Source organism: Ornithorhynchus anatinus, chromosome 4 (genome assembly GCF_004115215.2).
Source record: "Ornithorhynchus anatinus isolate Pmale09 chromosome 4, mOrnAna1.pri.v4, whole genome shotgun sequence".
Classification (NCBI taxonomy): domain Eukaryota; kingdom Metazoa; phylum Chordata; class Mammalia; order Monotremata; family Ornithorhynchidae; genus Ornithorhynchus; species Ornithorhynchus anatinus.
Window position 1 is genome coordinate 62,185,299 of NC_041731.1, and position 19,857 is coordinate 62,205,155.

The 19,857-nt window shown below is 40.0% G+C and overlaps 1 protein-coding gene across 1 annotated transcript in view; it reads left to right on the top strand.

The window, feature by feature from the left end:
* Window positions 1-19,857, top strand: part of VPS13B (vacuolar protein sorting 13 homolog B) — a 932,812-nt gene that overhangs the window by 647,666 nt on the left and 265,289 nt on the right.

Below are 19,857 nucleotides of genomic sequence, written 5' to 3' on the forward strand. Positions count from 1 at the left end.
TGAATCAATCAATCAATTATACTTACTGTATGCAGAGTACTGTACATTCCCTGTCCATGCAAATAAATAAATTACAGATAGGTACATAAGTACTATTAGGCTGAGGGTGGGGTGAATAAAGGGTGCAAATCCAAGTGCAAGGATGGGAGAAGAGGAAATAAGGACTTAGGGAAGGCGGCTTAGAAGAGATGTATTTTTAATAAGGCTTTGAAGATGGGGAGAGTGATTGTCGGGTATGTAGGGGGAGGAAGTTCCAGGCCGGAGGTAAGATGAGGGTGTGGGGTCGGTGATGAGCATCCTGTGAGTAGATTTGCTTTAAAGGAGCAGAGTGAGCAGGCTGGGTTGTAGTAGGAAATCCGAGAGGTAAAGTAGGAAGAGGCAAGGTAATTGAATGCTTTAAAGCCAATGGTAAGGTCCTTCAGTTTAATGCGGAGGTGTATGGACAGCCACTGGAGGTTCTTGAAGAGTGGGGAAACATTTTGAATTACAGCACAGTCTAACAGAGGCGTGTTGGTAGTAGGACGACATCTGATTCCTCAGTAACATTCTAAGTAAACGCTATGGCAGAACTTACTGAACTTTCCAGGGTTCAGCTGTAATGACAGTTGAAGAAGTATGGTTCTACCTCTGATGAAATGGTCTATGTTCAGATCCCTATGAAAGCGAGAACTCCTTGTCTGATGTGTACCTTGGGCAAGTCACTTCACTTTTCTGTGCCTCAGTTACCTCATCTGTAAAATGAGGATTAAGACTGAAGGCTCCACATGAGACATGGACTGTGTCCAACCCGTTTAGCTTGTGTCTAACCCAGTACTTAGTACAGTGCCTGGTACATAACAATAATAATAATAATGTTGGTATTTGTTAAGCGCTTACTATGTGCAGAGCACTGTTCTAAGCGCTGGGGCAGATACAGGGTAATCAGGTTGTCCTACATGAGGCTCACAGTCTTAATCCCCATTTTACAGATGAGGTAACTGAGGCACAGAGAAGTGAAGTGACGTGCCCACGGTCACACAGCTGACAAGTGGCAGAGCTGGGATTCGAACCCAAGACCTCTGACTTCCAAGCCCGTGCTCTTTCCCCTGAGCCACACATAATAAGAGCTTAATAAATACCATTTTAAAAAATGAGGAGGAGGGAGTGTTTACAGCGTTAAAGGCAGAGGAGCGGTCTAGGAAGATTAGGTCAGAGTAGAGACTTTACAGATGCAGCTCCAGGGGAGCGAAGAGTTTGACAACCTGAGAGAAGAGAGAAGAGAGGTGGTGGAAGTGAAGTGAAGGTAGAAGGCGTGCACAAGATATTCAAGACTCTGGAAGGAAGTAGAAAGAGGATGATGGAGTGATAGGTGTAGGGAGTCATGGGATCAAAAGAGGACTTATTTAGTATTGGGAAGAATGGAGTAGCTAAGTGGATAGAGCAAGGGCCTGGAATTTAGAAGGATGTGAATTCTAATCCCGGCTCTGTCACTCATCTGCCCTGTGACCTTGGGCAAGTCATTTCACTTCTCTGTGCCTCAGTTACCTCATCTGTAAAAAGGAGATTGAGACTGGTGGGCCCCATGAGAGACAGGGACTACATCTAATCTGATTAGCTTCTATCTACTCCAGCATTTAGTACAGTGCCTGACATGTAGTAAGCGCTTAATTCACACCATTAAAAAAAATTGGTTGAGCTGTCAAATGAGAAGTTGAAGACAGCAGTGAGGGAGTAAATGTTTTTAGGGAGTGAAGCGGGCAGGATCAAAGTTGCAGATGAAGGGAGGGATTTATAGGAGACCTCTTAAAAAATAGCAGGCGGAAAGAGAACTTTAGATAGTTCAACCCTGATGGGTTCAGTTTTCCCAACAAGGTAGTTGGCAGCATCATGCCGGATTAGGGAGGGAAGCAGTAGGGAAATGGGACTTCAGGAAGGAGTTAAAGGTTTGGAAAAATTGATGTACCCATCATCCGTTTGAGTATCATTCTGGTAACTTTATAAACCCCAGTCATCCATCTGCATTGGCATACACAGAAATCCTGTAGCCTCCGATAGAGTGAAGCAGGAAACTTTGAAAACAGAGCAGTTGCCTCTTAGCGCACATCAAATTTTAAGCTCAGAAAGTCATTAAACATCATGTTCTTCAATAATAGACCATCCAACCCTCAGCATCTGTTTGCAGGAAACAATAATAATAATAATAATTATGGTATTTGTTAAGCACTTACTATATGCCAAGCACTGTTCTAAGCACTGGGGTAGATACAGGGTAATCAGGTTGTCCCTCATGGGTCTCACAGTCTTAACCCCCATCTGAGAGATGAGGTAACTGAGGCATAGAGAAGTGAATTGGCTTGCCCAAGGTCACACAGCAGATAAGTGGTGGAGCTGGAATTAGAACCCGCATCCTCTGACTCCCAAGCCCGTACTCTTTCCACTAAGCCACGCTGCTTCTCTGTGAGCATGAAAGGAACAATGCAAACAACTTCCTTCCTAAACTCATATATTAGTCTCTCACTATGCCCTAATTCCATCATTCATTCGATCGTATTTATTGAGCACTTACTGTGTGCAGAGTACTGAACTAAGCACTTAGCACTCTACTCTCTTCCTTACACATAAACAGTAATAGGTAAAAAACTAGATCACAAGAAGCTCAGACTCTGATTTCACATTTTCTCCAAATTTTAAGTACTTATTCATCTGACCTTTCACTTTTACTTGCAACCTAGTAGTTAGGGTGAACTGATTTGTTGTTAAAGGAAGTAAAATTACAACTTCCTTTTAGAAAAAAATCTGTTGCAGCATTGGGATTCCTTGATTTATTTGTTTCAGAAGTGTAAATATTTATGAAGCTTTTTTTTTCATGAGCTTGTTGAAATGCCAATCCGTCAAGTAGTATATGATTTGGATGCCTGCTAGCAGTCTCATATAAGAGAAGCCAAAAATAGCAGTAGTAGTAACTGAAAAACTTTACATAAACAGAAGTTCTGAAAGTCTGTTATATAAATCCTAAAACCATCACTGATTATCCAGTGCTGCTGTGAAACGGGAAATACAAACTTTAATGAATTTACTCTAAGTTTCCTTTCATCTGGTCAAGGTCACATATTTCCAAGAATGAATGAACACTCGTATGTCTTTTGGGATTCGATCAACTAAACAGTGGTCATTTTATAGCCCAAGAGTCTGATAAAAAAAAATTTCGACATCAGATTAAGCCCTTTTGTCGATATGTTTGCTCCAACTTTTGAAAAGCCACCAGCGGTCTAACTCATGTATCTAATAGTATGCTGATAGAAATTTATAAGAGGAGAAGCTATTTTTTGCTTAATATGTCTGCCAGGACTTTTCCTCGGCATATGGAACCAACTTCGAAGACCCCCACTATATTCACCATCTTCTAGGAAAAAAGTGATGGATCTTACTGAAGAAATTGGTGACGTCTCACTTGTCTCCACTGTCAGTGAAGTCATAGCCAGAGTCTTCTTGAAGAGTAATAATGATAATGGGCTTTGTTAAGCTCTTTCTATGTGCCAGGCATTGTAGTAAGCACTGGGGTAGATACAAGCTAATCGGGTTGGACACAGTCCCTGCCCCACATGAGGTTAAAATCTTAATTCCCATTTTACAGATGAGGTAACTGAGGTCCAGAGGAGTAAAATGACTTGCCCAAGGTCACACAGCAGGCAGGTGGTGGACCCAGGATGAGGATCCAGGTCCTTCTGACTCCAAACTCTATCCACCAGGCCATTTTGCTGCTCAAGAGTATTGTTCAACATGCTTTCTTGGAATCACACTGTGCCTTTAGACCTCAAAGCAGCTTAGCATTTTAAAACAGCAGATTCAGCAGTGGAAGATCTGACTCTAAAACCACTGTGATGTTTTTGTCAACTTTACAGAAACATGTGACCCTCAGTTGACTTGAAATACTACTTGAACTTTGAGCCCGCTGTGGGACCTGATTTACCACAGTGCTTGACACATAGTAAATGCTCAACAAATTCCACAATTATTGTTATTATTAGTTGGACTCATAACTACTAAAATTTGGATGTCCTGAGAAATTATAAACAGATATCAATGAATCAATCGTATTTATTGAGCGCTTACTGTGTGCAAACCACTGTATTAAGAACTTGGGAGAGTTCAGTATAACAATAAAGCAGACACATTCCCTGCCCATATCGAGCTTACAGTCTAGAGGGGGAGACACACATTAATATTAATAAATTACAGATATATACATAAGTGCCAAGGAGCTGGGTGGGGGGTGAATAAAGGGAGCAAATCAGAGTGATGCAGAAGGGAGTGGGAGAAAAGGTAATGAGGGGTCAGTCAGAAAAGGCCACTTGGACAAGATATGCCTTCAATACGGCTTTGAAGGAGGAGAGGGGTGTAATAGTATCTTAGATATGAAGAAGGAGGGCATTCCAGGCCACAGGCAGGACATGGGTGAGAGGTCATTGGCGAGATGTGAGATTGAAGTATAGTAAGTAGGTTGACATTAAAGGAGTGAAGTGTGTGGGCTGGGTTGTAGTAGGAGAGTAATGAGGTGAGGTAGGAGGCAAGTGAAGTGCTTTAAAGCCTGTGGTAAGGAGTTTCTCTTTCATGCGGAGGTGGATGGGCAACGACTGGAAGTTGTTGAGGAGTGGGGAAACATTTTTCTAGAAAAATGATCGAAGCAGTAGAGTGGAATGGGGAGAGACAGGTGGCAGGGAGGTAAGCAAGGAGGCTGATAGAGTAATTAAGGCAGAATAGGATAAGCAAGATCAGGCTGGAGATGTAAATTTAGGAATAATCTGCATAGAGGTAGTAGTTGAAACCATGAGAGTGAATGAGTTCTCCAAGGGAGGGGTGCAGATGGAGAATAGAAGGGGACCCAGAACTGAACCTTGAAGTAAACCCACAGTTAAGAGTGGGAGGCAGAGGAGGTGCCCATGAAAGAGACTGAGTGGCCAAAGAGATGGGGAGTAGAACCAGGAGAGGATAGTTTCAGTAAAGCCGAGGTTGGAGAATGTTTCATTCATTCATTCATTTGTATTTATTGAGCACTTACTATGTGCAGAGCACTGTACTAAGCGCTTGAAATGTACAATTTGGCAACAGATAGAGACAATCCCTGCCCATTGATGGACTTACAGTCTAATAGGGGGTTTGCAGGAGAAGGGGGTGGTCGATAGTGTCAAAGGCAGCTGAGAGGTCGAGGAGGATTAGGATGGAGCAGAGGCTGTTGGTTTGGCAAGAAAGAGATCATTGGTGACCTTTGAGAGGGTCGTTTCTGAGGAATGAAGGAAACAGAGGCAGATTGGAGGGGGTCAGAGAGAAAAATGGAGGAGAGGAATTTGAGACAGCGAGTGTAGACAACCTGCTCAAGGAATTTGGAGAGGAATGGTAGGAGGGAGATGGGATGATAAATGGAAAGAGGTGGAAAAGAGGAAAAGAGCTGATTGATTACCTCAGAGCCACTCATCAGGGATTTCTGCCTGGTGTGGAGAGGAGTGGTTGGACTTTGAGGGTTGGGGAACATGCAGAAATGGGGTTTTAGAAAAATGATCGGCAGCAGAATGAAGTACGGATTTGGGGAGTGGGAAGACTATAGGCAGGGAGAACAGTGGGATGGAAAATCGTTCTTAAAGAGTGGGAAGTATCTTACATAATGCCAAACAAGCCTCAGAGATGGAGAAGAAGCTAGAAGATAATAATAATGTGGTTTAAGTGCAGTTTGTTTTATTAAATGCATTTGTAAATGCATAAATATTGGAGTTAAGAAAAAACTCTTCCTTTTAGGGAAAGAATCCCAAACTTTGTTTTTTTTTCTTGAATTCCTTTCTCTGACATATGATTGTGTGTTTCTGAGAATATATTTTTATTTACCTAATTTTAGAAAATCAAACATTATTTTTAAGAGGATGGAGGAAATGGACGATGTAATGTGTTACTGCTGAGAAGGACTTCATTTAAGAATTATTAGGATAAAGCCTAGTAGGGAGTTAAGCTACTGCGTGCCCTCAGTGTCAGCTTTTTCGGTTACTGGGATAGCATAGAAGTCATACCTGAATCTTGATGACATGAATAAACCGGTCCACTTGGTAAGGCTTATCTCATTTTACCTCATTTTATCTTTGATGGATTCAGTCTCTTCTGGTCTTATATCATCTATGGAAATAGAGGTCAATCCAGACATCATAGGTTTCTAAATAGAAAGACGTGATGGACCCAAATATGCATCCTAGCAGACTTGAGTACCAGTTGATTGGCAACTCAAGAAGATCCACTGTTCAGACTGGAAAAGTGGTCTGTTCTGGCTGCTGCTCTGAACTGTCACCAGTTTGATCATATGGGGATTGGTTCAAAATGCAGCAAGGTGGTCCCCAGTGACATCTCTACCTTCTCTAATGCTGATCTCCCCACATTTTACTAGCTGGACTCCATTCATTTACTCAGAAACTCAAATGGACTCTTCTGGTTGTACCTCTTCTGTGGAATTTATTTCCCAATTTATGCACAGAACTACTGTGCAAAAAATAAACATACTGATCTATGTTAAAGAGGTCAAAAAGTGGCACTGAGATGTTAATGAGAGCAGCAAGCTATCATATTTTATTGAGTGGCTACTGTGTACCAAGCCCTCTGGTGAGTAAAACAAAGGTAAAAGAAACATCTCTGACCTCAAGGAAATTATAAAAGCATGTTAGATTACTTACAAGGACATGCTGGAAACAACTTAGTGTGATCCTAATATGGACCTTATATTCAGGTCTTCACCTCTTCTGAGTAAAGAACTTTCCAATGCTTTAATTTTAATCATTTTCTTCTTATCTGTAGGTGAGTCAATTAACTTAGTTATGAAAGATGTTCATAAAGTTCTTGGACAGCTGTTACTTTACTTCTGAACGCCTTTAAATACATTTTAAAAGATATTTAAAAGCAGAATGTATTATGCTTTACTGATGTGTGCACCCAGTTTTGCCAGGATGCTTGTGTTTGCTAGATGTTTTTTAGGGAATGAGGAAATGTTGGTCTTTTATCTTGATTGAATACATAATGCTCTGTTGTCAGAAGAAACCACATGTGGGCATGCCCATGGCATCAAGCATCTTTAGTTCTATTGCTTGAGTTTTCCATAAAAATCGTTGTGTGTTTGTGGGAGTTTTTTAATGGTATTTGTTAAGTGCTTACTAAGTGCCAAACTCAGGAGTAGATACAAGATAATTGGGTTAGACACAGTCCTTGTCCCACATCAGTCTCACAGTCATAATGCCCATTATAGATGTGATAACAGGCACAGAGAAGTGAAGTGAATTGCCCAAGGTCACATAGTAGGAGAATGGTGGAGCCAGGATTAGAATCCACATCCTTTGATTCCCAGGCCCGTGTTCTTTTCACTAGACCATACCGCTCCTCATACTTGTTTAGTGAGAACACAATCCTTGCATTTAAAGAACTTGAAATTGTTAGAAATATCCACCTACCCAGACCTACCCCAATCTTAGTCAGATGTTTTGCATAATTTTGTTTATGTGATAATTTTCCAAGCACCATAGGATAATGGAATTTTTAGCAGAATTGGTGACTGAGTCTTTCTAACATCTATCCATAACTGTCCTGTATTACAAGAGGAACTAGTTCAACCATCTTAAAATAATGTCAGTGCTAAAATCAGCTATTTGCGGGGCAAAGCAAACAAGTAAAATAGACTTATATATACCCACAGGAAGCAGCATGGCCTAGTGGATAGAGCACAGACCTGGAAATCAGAAGGATTTGGGTTCTGTTCCCGGCTTGGCCACTTGTCTACTGTGACCTTGGGCAAGTCACTTCACTTCCTCTGTGCCAGTTTTCCGTAAAACAGGGATTGGACCAGCCTGATTAGACCATGTCCAGCCTGATTAGCTTTTATCTACCCCAGTGCTTGGTACAGTGCCTGGCACATAGTAAGTGCTTAAAAACTTGCAAAAGAAAAAAATGCAATAGTGTCTATTCATTAGCTGGGTCTTTATGGGACAATATATGTTTTTTGGGAGAATTCTCTAGTGAGAAATTCCTCTGCACAAGTAAATCTAACCCTTGATGGCAGTCCAGTCATTGTGGGAAAAGTACTGCGGGAACAGGGTTTTGGGGGATGTTTGGGGATCTAGGTAAATCAGGTTTTCCCCAGAGGCCAACCCGAGAAACCGTACAGGTACTCCCTCACGCAAATGCCAGCTAGCAATTTGAGCTTTTCCTACCTCCTGGATCTTCAGAGTAAATGAAATGCCATGATGATGGGGAAAAACTACAGGGTGAGCTCTTAAAGCTGAGTTAGAGTCTTTCTAACTTCAGCATCAGCAAGGCCCATCCAGGAGTCCTAACTCCCAAAAGATGTTCATCCCACCCAAACTTGGACATGAGCCCTTCTAATAGTGTTTACTATAATTTTGGGATGTTAAAAGATTCAGAGATGCTAGTGTCTGATCTGATTATCTTGGCACATAGTAAGCACCTAATAAATACCACAACTAAGTACATCAGTTTTTGCACAAGAGACATATTATCTTGGGAAGTAGTACCTCTAATATGTATAGTGCTTTTATTTTTCCAAACATTTGCACATCATATTTTTTATCCTCATAACATTTTTGTAAGGTGAGGAAGGTGGGCATTATTACCTCCACGTTGCAGGTGAAGCAGCGGAGGCATAGAGAAGGAAAGTGGTTTGCCCAAAGTCACCCTTTAGGAATGATAGACTAGGGAGTAAATCCCAAGCCTCCTGCTTTTCATTGTGCATTTGGCTTGGAAAGTTCAAAGGAATTCCTTCCGCATTAAATTAATTAAATTAAATATGGATGTTGTGCTATACACCTTATTTTTGAATAATAGCTGGTAACGTGTTCTAACTTCAACTTGTAAAGAAAGTGGCCTTTTGATTAAAATGTAATCTCACTCTGCGTTTGAACTCTATTTTGTGATTACCAGCACAGGATGCATAGTTTGCTTATACCAGTAAGTACTCAATAGATTACTATCCCAGTTCTTTTGAAAGTTTGCCTTTTTAATAATAATTTGTATAAACAACTGCCTGAAAAAGGAAGTTTCGAAGGACTGTATCTTATTTCTGTAACTACTAGGTTGTGATTTTGAAAACAAGAAATCAGTACTATTCCTGAGTTCCTACTGTGTGCAGAGCACCATACTAAACCCTTGAGAGAGTTTAGAAGAGTTAGAAGTTATGATCCATGCCCTCAAGGAGCTTACAGTCTAGCAGGAATCCATGAGTCCAAGTAGTGCATAATTTGATTTTAGTACAGAGTGAGTTTTATGTATCAGCTGTAACCTCATTAATTAGAAAAATCAGTTTAAGACGTTGTTCAATGCTTGCCTTTAGTGAAGCATGACTAAGTGACAGAACACAGGTCTGGAATCAGAAGGTCAAGGTTTCTGATCCTGGCTCCACCACATGTCTGCTGTGTGACCTTGGGCAAGTCACTTCACTTCTCTGGGCCTCAGTTACCTCATCTGTAAAAAATAGGGATAAGAGTGTGAGCTCCATGTGGTACAGGGACCAAGTCGAACCTGATGAACTTGTATTTACCTCAACACTAAGAAGAGTGCTTAGCACTTAGTAAGAACTTAATGAATTTCATAATTGTCATTATTGTTAGGTAAATTTGTTTGACTTCACTTTAAGCCATTTTGATTCAGGTTAGCATAGTTTCTTCTGGGATAGCCTTGAATGTTTTTTTCAACCAAACTAAAAGTTCTGGGGCTGGAAGTGAGGGGGGGCAGTTATAAAAGATGCCTGAGAATAAGAGCACAGACTCCAGAGCTCTCTTTAACTGCTGAAAATGTCTGCTTTAATTATTTTACCTAGTCTAGATTACGTAAAAGTTTTGCTCCATGATTCATTCCATTTTAGACCCGTAGAGGCTACCACAGTTATACCATAGTTATAGTCTAGACTATAAGGCAAAGGAGATTTTGTGTCCACCCTTCATTTTGTTTTGTTGTCTGTCTCCCCCTTCTAATGTTGGTATTTGTTAAGCGCTTACTATGTGCAGAGCACTGTTCTAAGCACTGGGGTAGACACAGAGGAATCAGGTTGTCCCACGTGGGGCTTACAGTCTTAATCCCCATTTTACAGATGAGGTACCTGAGGCACAGAGAAGTTAAGTGACTTGCCCACAGTCACACAGCTGACAAGTGGCAGAGCTGGGATTCGAACGCATGACCTCTGACTCCAAAGCCCGTGCTCTTTCCACTGAGCCACGCTGCTTCCCTTCTAGACTGTGAGCCCATTGTTGGGTAGGGATTAATAATAATTATGGTATTTGTTAAGTGCTTACTATGTGCCAAGCACTGTTCTAAGCGCTGGGGTAGATACAGGGTAATCAGATTGTCCCACGTGGGGCTCACATTTTTTATCCCCATTTTTACAGATGAGGTAACTGAGGCACAGAGAAGTTAAGTGACCTGCCCAAGGTCACACAGTAGACAAGTGGCGGAATAGGGATTAGAACCCGTGTCCTCTGGCTCCCAAGCCCTGGCTTTTTCCAATAAGCCACCCTGCTTCTCAATAATGTTGGTATTTGTTAAGCGCTTACTATGTGCAGAGCACTGTTCTAAACGGCGGGATAGATACTGGGTAATCAGGTTGTCCCATGTGAGGCTCACAGTCTTAATTCCCATTTTACAGATGAGGTAACTGAGGTACAGAGAAGTTAAGTGACTTGCCCACAGTCGCACAGCTGACAAGTGGCAGATCCAGCATTCGAACCTATGATCTCTGAATCCCAAGCCTGTGCTTTTTCCGTTGAGTATCTGTTGCCGAATTATACTTTCCAAGCGCTTAGTACAGTGCTCTGCACTCTGTAAGCGTTCAATAAATGCGATTGAGTGAATGAATGAATGAATTGTTGGTTACTAAAGTAGTACGTTTGTCACAGCACCTACATGACATAGTGATATGTTATATAAACCTTTACCTAGGTAGGTAGTTTACTTTAACATGCTGGCACATGCCCGAGAGCACATTCCTCTCAAAAGACCATTGTTTTCCTTAGAAAAACACCCAAGAAAAATCTTACCACTGGGCTATGAGAAAATTTTAGTTTGTTCTCTGGGACTAAAAAAATGTACTGTCTTTGGAACAAATACATTAGTGAACATTCATGTAGGCAATATAATTTTATTGGGAGGAAAAATCCCTAAAAACTCTTTATCTTAAAATAATTTTTATTTATTTTTGTTAAGCTGTATGGTATAAAAATGAGGCCTCATGGGCCTGGGTGATTTTTAACCTGAGTGTAAAGTGGGGGTTTGGGTTCAATCCAGCTTTCTTATTTTTTTAAAGTCTGTAGTACTTGATTATCTAAAACAGACCTTCATGCCTTCCATTGTTTGTATTAAAGATATATTGCATTTTTTTTGTCTCGTATGAATATTGTAATAGTCTCACAAAGGAAAAATGCTCTATCCAGGCTGCTTGTTAAATATCCTGTTTATTAAAATGTTTGACAGGAAATTTTTGGTGGCTGTTAAGATTTGCCTTTTATTAAATATAATAATTCTTTGGACTATCAGCCATCTTAAAAGCATTTTAATGGCATCCTAGATTAATTTACCTTTTTCTGGCAATGGTTCCTTGATGGGAAAGTTATGCACATCCCCAAACTCAGACCAGAGAAATCAAAATGTTGGTTAATGATATTCTTTCACATTTTTTACATGATATTTTAAAAAATCAGTTTAGGAATAACAAAAAATAATTAATCCAACTTATTCTTCCCAACATGTGAGGGTACAAGCCAAGGAAGAAATTTTAATCCCTTACACATACTTAATTTATTCTGAATTTTTCATGGAACGTTCAAAACCTCAAGGATGAAAATTAATAAAGAAAATGGGCCTGGAAGTCAGATGACCTGGATTCTAATCCCAGTTCTGCTCTGTATTTGTCTGCTGTGTGACCTTGGGCCAGTCACTTAATTTCCCTGTACTTTGGTTACCTCACCTGTAAAAATGAAAGCCAAATACTTATTCATAATAATTGGGGAATTTTTAAAAAGTGGTTACTATGTGCCAAGCACTGTACTAAGTACTGGAGTAGATAAAAGATAATCAGGTCAGTTACTGCCTCTGTCACCTTTTGGCTCACGGTCTGTCTCCCACTTAGACCTAGAGCTACATTTGGGACAGGGACGGTGTACAATCTGCTTATATTGTATCAACTCCAGCGTTTACTGCAGTGCTTGGTACATAATAAGTGCTAAACAAATATAATTACTACCATTATTAGTATCATCATCATCATTATTATTATTATTCTACCAGCAGCATGGCCTAGTGGATAGAGTACGGGTCTGACTCTGATTCTAATCCTGGCTCCACCACTTGACTGCTGTGTGACCTTGGGCACTTCTCTGTGCCTCACTTCCCTCATCTATAAAATGGGGACTGTGTCCAGCCTAGTTAGCTTGTGTCTACCCCAGTGTTCAGTGGTGCCATGTGGTATTTTTTGGTGCTTACTGTATTCCAGTCACTGCACTAAGCGCTGGGGTAGATAGAAACTAATCAGATTGTTATATGGCAGTGACCTCAGGGCCCAGCGGCAGAGTGAGGTATTCTCCCATCCAGCCTTCTACTTATCTCCATTCCTCTTCTCTCAGGAGTGGGAATTCACCCTGTGGAGCTCTGCTCTTCCAGAGAGTCTCCAGTCAATCAGTCAGTGGTATTTATTGAGCACATACTGTCTGCAGAGCAGTAAGCTAAGCAGTTGGAAAAGTACAGACCGATAGAGTTGGTAGATGCAGTCTTGGCCCATAAGGAGCTTGCAGTCTATGGGAGAGACAGATATTAAAGTAAATTACAGGTAGGGGAAATAGTGAAGTGTGAGAATACGTACATAAGTAATAATAGTAATATAATGTTGGTATTTGTTAAGTGCTTACTATGTGCAGAGCTCTGTTAAGCACTGGGGTAGATACAGGGTAATCAGGTTGTCCCACGTGAGGCTCACAGTTAATCCCCATTTTACAGATGAGGTAACTGAGGCACAGAGAAGTTACTATGGGACTGGGGTGAGCATACAAGTGCTTAAGGAGCACACGGCCAAGTGAATAGTCATTGCAGAGGGGAGGGCAGATAGGGGGAAGGAGGGCTTAGTCAGGGAAGGTCTTTTGGAATAGATGTAATTTTAGGAGGGTTTTAAAGGTGGTAAAAGTGGTCGACTATTGGAGTTCAAGGGGAGTGGGTGTTCCAGGCCCAAGGAAAGATGTGGACGAGGGACTGGGGCTAGGACAGTAAGCACTTAAATACTATTATTATTATTATCATCTCCTCCTATATCTTGCATTTACTCTTGCTAACAGTGATTCCTTTAGGGCTATCCCACCGACACCTTAAGTTCAAAATGTCTGAAACTGAAATATTCCCTCCCAAATCCTCTCCTCCATCTAACTTGCCCTTCACAGTTGACAGCACCACTCTCCTCTGTTTCTCTGTTGCATAACCTCGTTATTATCCTTAACTGCTCCCTCTCTTTCAGTTCTCATGTTCAATCCTATTGATTTTTCCTTCACATTATTTCCCAGATCCACCTTCTTCCTCTTGATCCTATTGGACACCGCCCTCATTTCAGTCACTTCCATGTTCTGGCTAAACTACTGTATCAGCCTCTTCCTGCTCCAGTCCATTATTAACTATGTGGTTTTGATCGTTTTTCTCAAACATCAGTCTGCACAATGAATGTCTCCCCACTCCTTAAAAACCTTCAATGGGTACCCATTCCCCTCTACATCAAACAGTTGACTACAGGATACTCCCGAAATACTCTCCTTCTTATCCACTTTCTTTTCCCACTTGAGCTCAGCTCGCACACTTGATTCATCTCAAACTCTTCATTCGGTCATATTTATTGGGCGCTTACTGTGTGCAGAGTGCTTACTAAGCACTTGGGAAAGTACAATACAACAATGAACAGTGACATTCCCTGCCCATAACGAGTTTACATTCTAGACTGGGGAAGACAGACATCAATACAAAAAAATTAAATTACAGATATGCATGTGCAAGTGCTGTACATAAGTGTTGTAGGACTGGGAGGGGGGAAGAGCAAAGAGAGCAAGTCAGAGCAACATAGAAAGGAAAAGGGGGGCTTAGTCTGGGAAGACCTCTTGGAGGAGATATGCCTTCAATCAGGCTTTGAAGGTGGGAGAGTAATTGTCAGATTTGAGGAGGGAGAGCGTTCCAGGCCAGAGGCAGGACGTGGGCTAGGGGTTGGCAGCGAAACTATTTTCTCATCTCTGCCTCCTCCAACCCCCTTCTCCCTCACCTTGTCCTACCTGGAACTCCTTCCCCCTTCAAATGTTCCAGATCAGCTCACCCCATCATCAAACCCCTTTAGAAATCACATGCCCTCAATTACTTTATGTTTCTCTGTAGGTCTTATACCTCTTGATTACCACTTAGACACTTTTGTGCCAACTACAGAATTGTATACACCCAACTACCTATAGCACTTGCCTACCTATCAACTTATTTACTCTCTTATTTAAGCACTTCCTCATCCAAATATTTTTTTTCCCTTTCCCCTCTTATATCTGTAAATTATCTTGTTTCTGTCTCTTCTGCTTGACTGTAAGTTCCTTGAGGTCAGGGATTGTAACTTCTAACTCTACTCTCCCAAGTGTTCCTGCTCTGCATCCAGTAGGAACTCAATGATTGCTATTAATTGGTGAATTGATTGATGCAGACGGTAGTTCTCTACCTTATGAGATTACAAAGATTACATGGATCCTGCCCTAGAGACCTTTTCAATCTAATAGAGGGAACGATGTGGTTGGGCAAAGAATAGCCCCAAAATGGGGGTATGGCAAGCACAATCTGTGAATGACAGAGATAAGTAGGTTAGTAGGAAAATTCAAGTCAGGATATGACTGGAAATAAGGGATTTTAACATACAAGGGGGACACTTTGTGGAGAGAGCATTTGAGCTCTTGATCTGACATTTAATTTGAAGGAATTGTAGCTGTTGGTTGCTTAAAGGAAGAGTATCAATCAGATTTCCATATTGAAGTAGCTGGAGGCAGGCTCTAGAAGGAGGAGGCTATTGTAATGCTCTAAACTCTGACCTGAAGACTAGAAAGAATAAAGGGTGGGTGTGAGAAATATTATTATGCAACATGTCATGTATAAATAAAAGTAACCAAAACTAAAGCGAAAAGTAAATGTTGTCCACTGACCAATAATTTTTAAATTGAAAACTGTGGGAAACATTTTAATACTTTCCAGAGGGAGACTTTTGACCAAGTATTTTTATTAAAGGGGAAAAGAGAATGCAGTGAATGTTGAAAATGCATTCAGCCTGTGAACAGAAACAAATAGCCTATGCACAGAACTCAAGAGAATAATCTAAAATTACTCTGCCATTGTCTTGCCTAAGAATCTTAAAAATCTAGAATGATACAGAACAAAATATGTGACTAGTCTAAAGAACATAGAATCATTTTCCTTCCATACAAAAGAACCCAGCATTATCCTTAAGCTGTCATACCAGTAGCTATAAACAAGCAATTAAAACATGATTTGCATTTTAATTTTTATTTTTGGTGTAGTTGTGGTTTACAAGGAATGGAAGCTTTTATGTAGGGGAGTGATTATTACATCCGCTCTGAAATTTGGATCTAAAGTGGTTGCCTAGAGGTAAAGTAGAAACTTTAAAAGGAATATAGTTAGAGATATTAAGTGGTTTGCCCAAGGATACTCAGCAAAACTGAGATTAGAACCCAGGTCTCCTGTACTCTCCCAAGAGTACAGTGCTCTCCCACACAGTAAGTGCTCAATAAATACGATTGAATGAATGAATAGTATTGTTTGATCAATTCCATTGTGGGGACTTCGACATTTCATTGTGTAGAGATTCTGAATATATGAGGTTGGAAAAGCCAAAGGGAATAGCTCTCCTAGTTTTTCTACAGGAAAGGAGTACTACAATAAAGGCTCTACCCATATTTGGCTTTCTGTATGCGACTCATTCAGACCTTGGCAATAACTATTTCCACAACTCAGTTAATGTGCCAGATCTGTGGCTTTTATCTGTTTGTAACCCTGTTTAACAATTCTGCTGAATCAGTCCATGATTCATCCTTTGATGTATCTGCACTCCAGAAGGAGAGATATTGAATATTTGCTGGTTCATAGTAGGTTGCTACCTGCATGCGATTAAGCATTCCTATTATCAATCAGTCAGTGTTATTTACTGAGCACTTACTGCTAGGCAGAGCACTTTAGTAAGCATTGGGGAGAGTACAACAGAATCAGCAGACACATTCCCTGCCCATAACGAGCTTACAATCTATTTTTAATATAGATTCAGGGAAATTTGAAGTAGGATAAAGTCACTCTTGGGAATCAGAGTGTTATTGTTATAGTATGTGTTAAGCACCTACTGTGTGCCTAGCACTGTTCTAAGCGCATAGTATAATACTTCCTGAGTGACTGTTTGGTGCAGTGCATTATACTGATTGGAAACACAAAATAAAAATGTGACACATTCCTGGTCCGTGAGGAGCTTACATTCTAACGGGGGCCGTAAAATAATTTATGAGTAATCAAGATAAATAATTGAAGGAACAATTGAATAAACATATATAGAACACAGTGTTGAGGATGGTTATAATTGAGTTTGTAAGCACCATTCATTCATATTTATTGAGCTCTTACTATGTGCAGAGTACCAGAGATGACCGATGTGTTTATACAATTTAGCTACTGTGATGACTGGCAGTTGGTGCATAATTGTTCTCTATAGGAAGTTTTTTCTGATGCTTGGCCCTTGGAGAAGCAGTGTGGCTTAGTGGCAAGAACCCAAGCTTGGGAGTCAGAGGAAGTGGGTTCTAATCCTGGCTCTGCCACTTATCAGCTGTGTGACTTTGGACAAGTCACTTAACTTCTCTGTGCCTCAGTTGCCTCATCTGTAAAATAGAGATTAAGACTGTGAGCCCCATGTGGGACAACCTGATTACCTTGTATCTAACCCAGCGCTTAGAACAGTGCTTAGCACATAGTAAGCACTTAACAGATACCATAGTAATTAGTTATTATTATTTCAATTCTACATGCCTCCTAGATGTCAATTTTAGAAAAAACATTATTTCACTGTTGATATACTATTTATGTTTTTTCGTGAAAAGTAGCTCATTTTTTGAAAAGGAAATAGCACTGGGTATTTATTACTCAGGTAATCTTTGATAACTTGATCTGTAAGTGTTCTGATTTACACTGGGCTTATAATTAGACGATTAAGAATAGAGTGCCAGAAATATCGCTATGATCATGGTTGTAATGCATGAATAATAATTGCATCATTTTCCTGATAGGCTTAACTAATACTGAGAATTCATCTTAGCCACTTGTAAAAATGTGTCTCTAAGATCAAAGCGAACTGAAATTACATGAACTGTGTAATTATCAAAATAAAATATCTGCCAATATCTTCAAGACCCTACTGTCGGTCTATTGTTAAAGAATTCTGTTTTTTGTATATTATTGTCCCAGATAGTCGAAATTATTATCCCATTTTTAAAGATATGCTTTATATACATTTCATTTTCACTGAAAACAGTAAATAGCACAGTTTTTAAATTATGGTTTTACTTTGACGTTGTCAACCCAAATTAATAGTTGAATCAATTTTATTTTTAATTTTTTCAGTATCTGAAAGAGTACAGTGACAGATTGGCATTTATCAAAAAAGTATGGTTTAATAATAGAAGCGAGTCATGTGAGCAGTGTGGATATAATAATCCATTCAGTAATGTGGACCGCATTTACAGGCAGTAAAAGAAATATTGAGAGATATAAGGTTTTAAGTGGAAGGAATTAACACATGCTTAAATTCTCAATATCTTGAGTAAACTACCGATAGAATTGACAGGGTAAAGGATGTTGTTTGCATTAAACATTTAATGGTATAGTTTTAGGGCCACCAAATAAGAATAATTACATGAATTTGCATAAAATCAACTACATATGAAAGGGATAATCTGATTGACAAGAAGATGCTCTCTTCTTTTTCTACGGCATCTCGTTTGTGGCAAAGTGTCTTTAGGTTATGGTCAAGGATGAAGGATCAAAGAAACTAGGTAATAGTGGCAGTGGAAGTTTAAATCAACCTGATCTTATCCAAGACCTTTCCAAATTGATTCCAAGTGGAGATAGTTCTAAGAGGAGAGGACAGAATTCCAAGACAAAGGGACACAGAGAAAGATTATTTCAAGACAAGAAAGAAAGGAAAGATTCTGAAACTTAAACCATGAGGGGTAATCATAACATATATATATGGGCCGGGGGCGGGCCTGGAGAAGTGAATTTGATTGTTTTTAAGAAGCTTAAATCAATGGCAGCCGGGATTTAGATAAGGAAAAGATGTGGTTCCTGAAGGGCAGGAGGTTGGGGGGACACAGCAGGCAATGAGGAGGGCCATGGAGGCAGAAGGGCCTGAGGAGAAGAATTAGATAAACCCAAGCCACTCAGTAAGAGAAGCATGTTTGCTATTTTTAGCATTTCATTTTGGTAAGTCTTAGAACTAGCAGCCTAGCCTAGTGGAAAGAGCATGGGTGTGGAACTGGATCAGGATTTTAATCCCAGCTCCACCACTTGCCTGCTGTCTGACCTTGGGAAGGTCACTTAGCATCTTTTCTGCTCTGTTTCCTCAACTGTAAAATGTCAGTCAGTGGTATTTATTGAGCGCTTACTGTGTGCACAACATTGTAATAAGTGCTTGGGAGAGTACAACAGAGTTGGTAGACATTCTGAAGATTCAATATATGTTTTCACTCCTACTTTGACCTAGAGCCCCAAGTGGGACAGAGACTGTGTATGACCTCTCTAGACTGTAAGCTTGAAAGATATTTTATATAAATCATTTTGAGCAAATCCATTGTAGTTAGGGAATGTGTCCATTTATTGCTGTATTGTAATCTCCCAAGTGCCTAGTCCAGTGCTCTGCACACAGTAAGTGCTTAATAAATAAAATTGAATGAATGAACCTGATTAACTTTTATCTACCCCAACACTTACAATAGTGCTTGACACATAGTACTTACTGTGGTAAACACTAAAATAATTAGTATTCATTATGATTATCACTAGAGCTCTGATTAAATTATTAATGATTATTAATAACCATCATAATCATTCTTAATGCTTAAATTAAATTATTAATGTCTGTCTCCCTAGACTGTAAGCTCATTGTAGGCAGGGAACATGTCTACCAAATTTGTAATGTTGTTTTATTACACTCTCCTAAGCACTTATTACAGTGCTCTGCACACAGTAAGTACCCAATACAGTTGATTGATTAATTGTTTAAAAATCCTTGACCCTTGCATATGGACCATTCTATAAGCAACTTAATATCTAGACAATTATAAAAAGCAGGGGTTCTCTCTGAAGTAGTTATGGCCCGGGATTTCTTACATATGAACATTTTGTTGTACCCTCCCATTCAGAAAGTCTCTAAATCCTCCTAGTTTACTTCTCAGGGTCAGTATTGCAGTATTCCATGTCAAAATGACAATTCCATCACAGACTCACCATTGCAACACCCAACACACAATGACTCTTTTCTTCCTTAGTCTTTCTTGGGTTCATCCATTGCTTTTCATTTCCTCAAACCTATTCCTAATGCAGATAGTAATTATTTTTCACCCAGACTACTTGTGCCAACCCCCTTCTCTCAACCTAATCTATTAGAAAAAAATCTTCCTCAGTAATTATCTTGACCATCTTATACCTTTCCCCAGATCCTTGAAGTGGGCCATGGTTTCCTCTTGAATCAAACTAAATTTAACAATCTTAGGTCTTCGGGCTCCCAACCAATTGGTCTTGTCCTCCAAC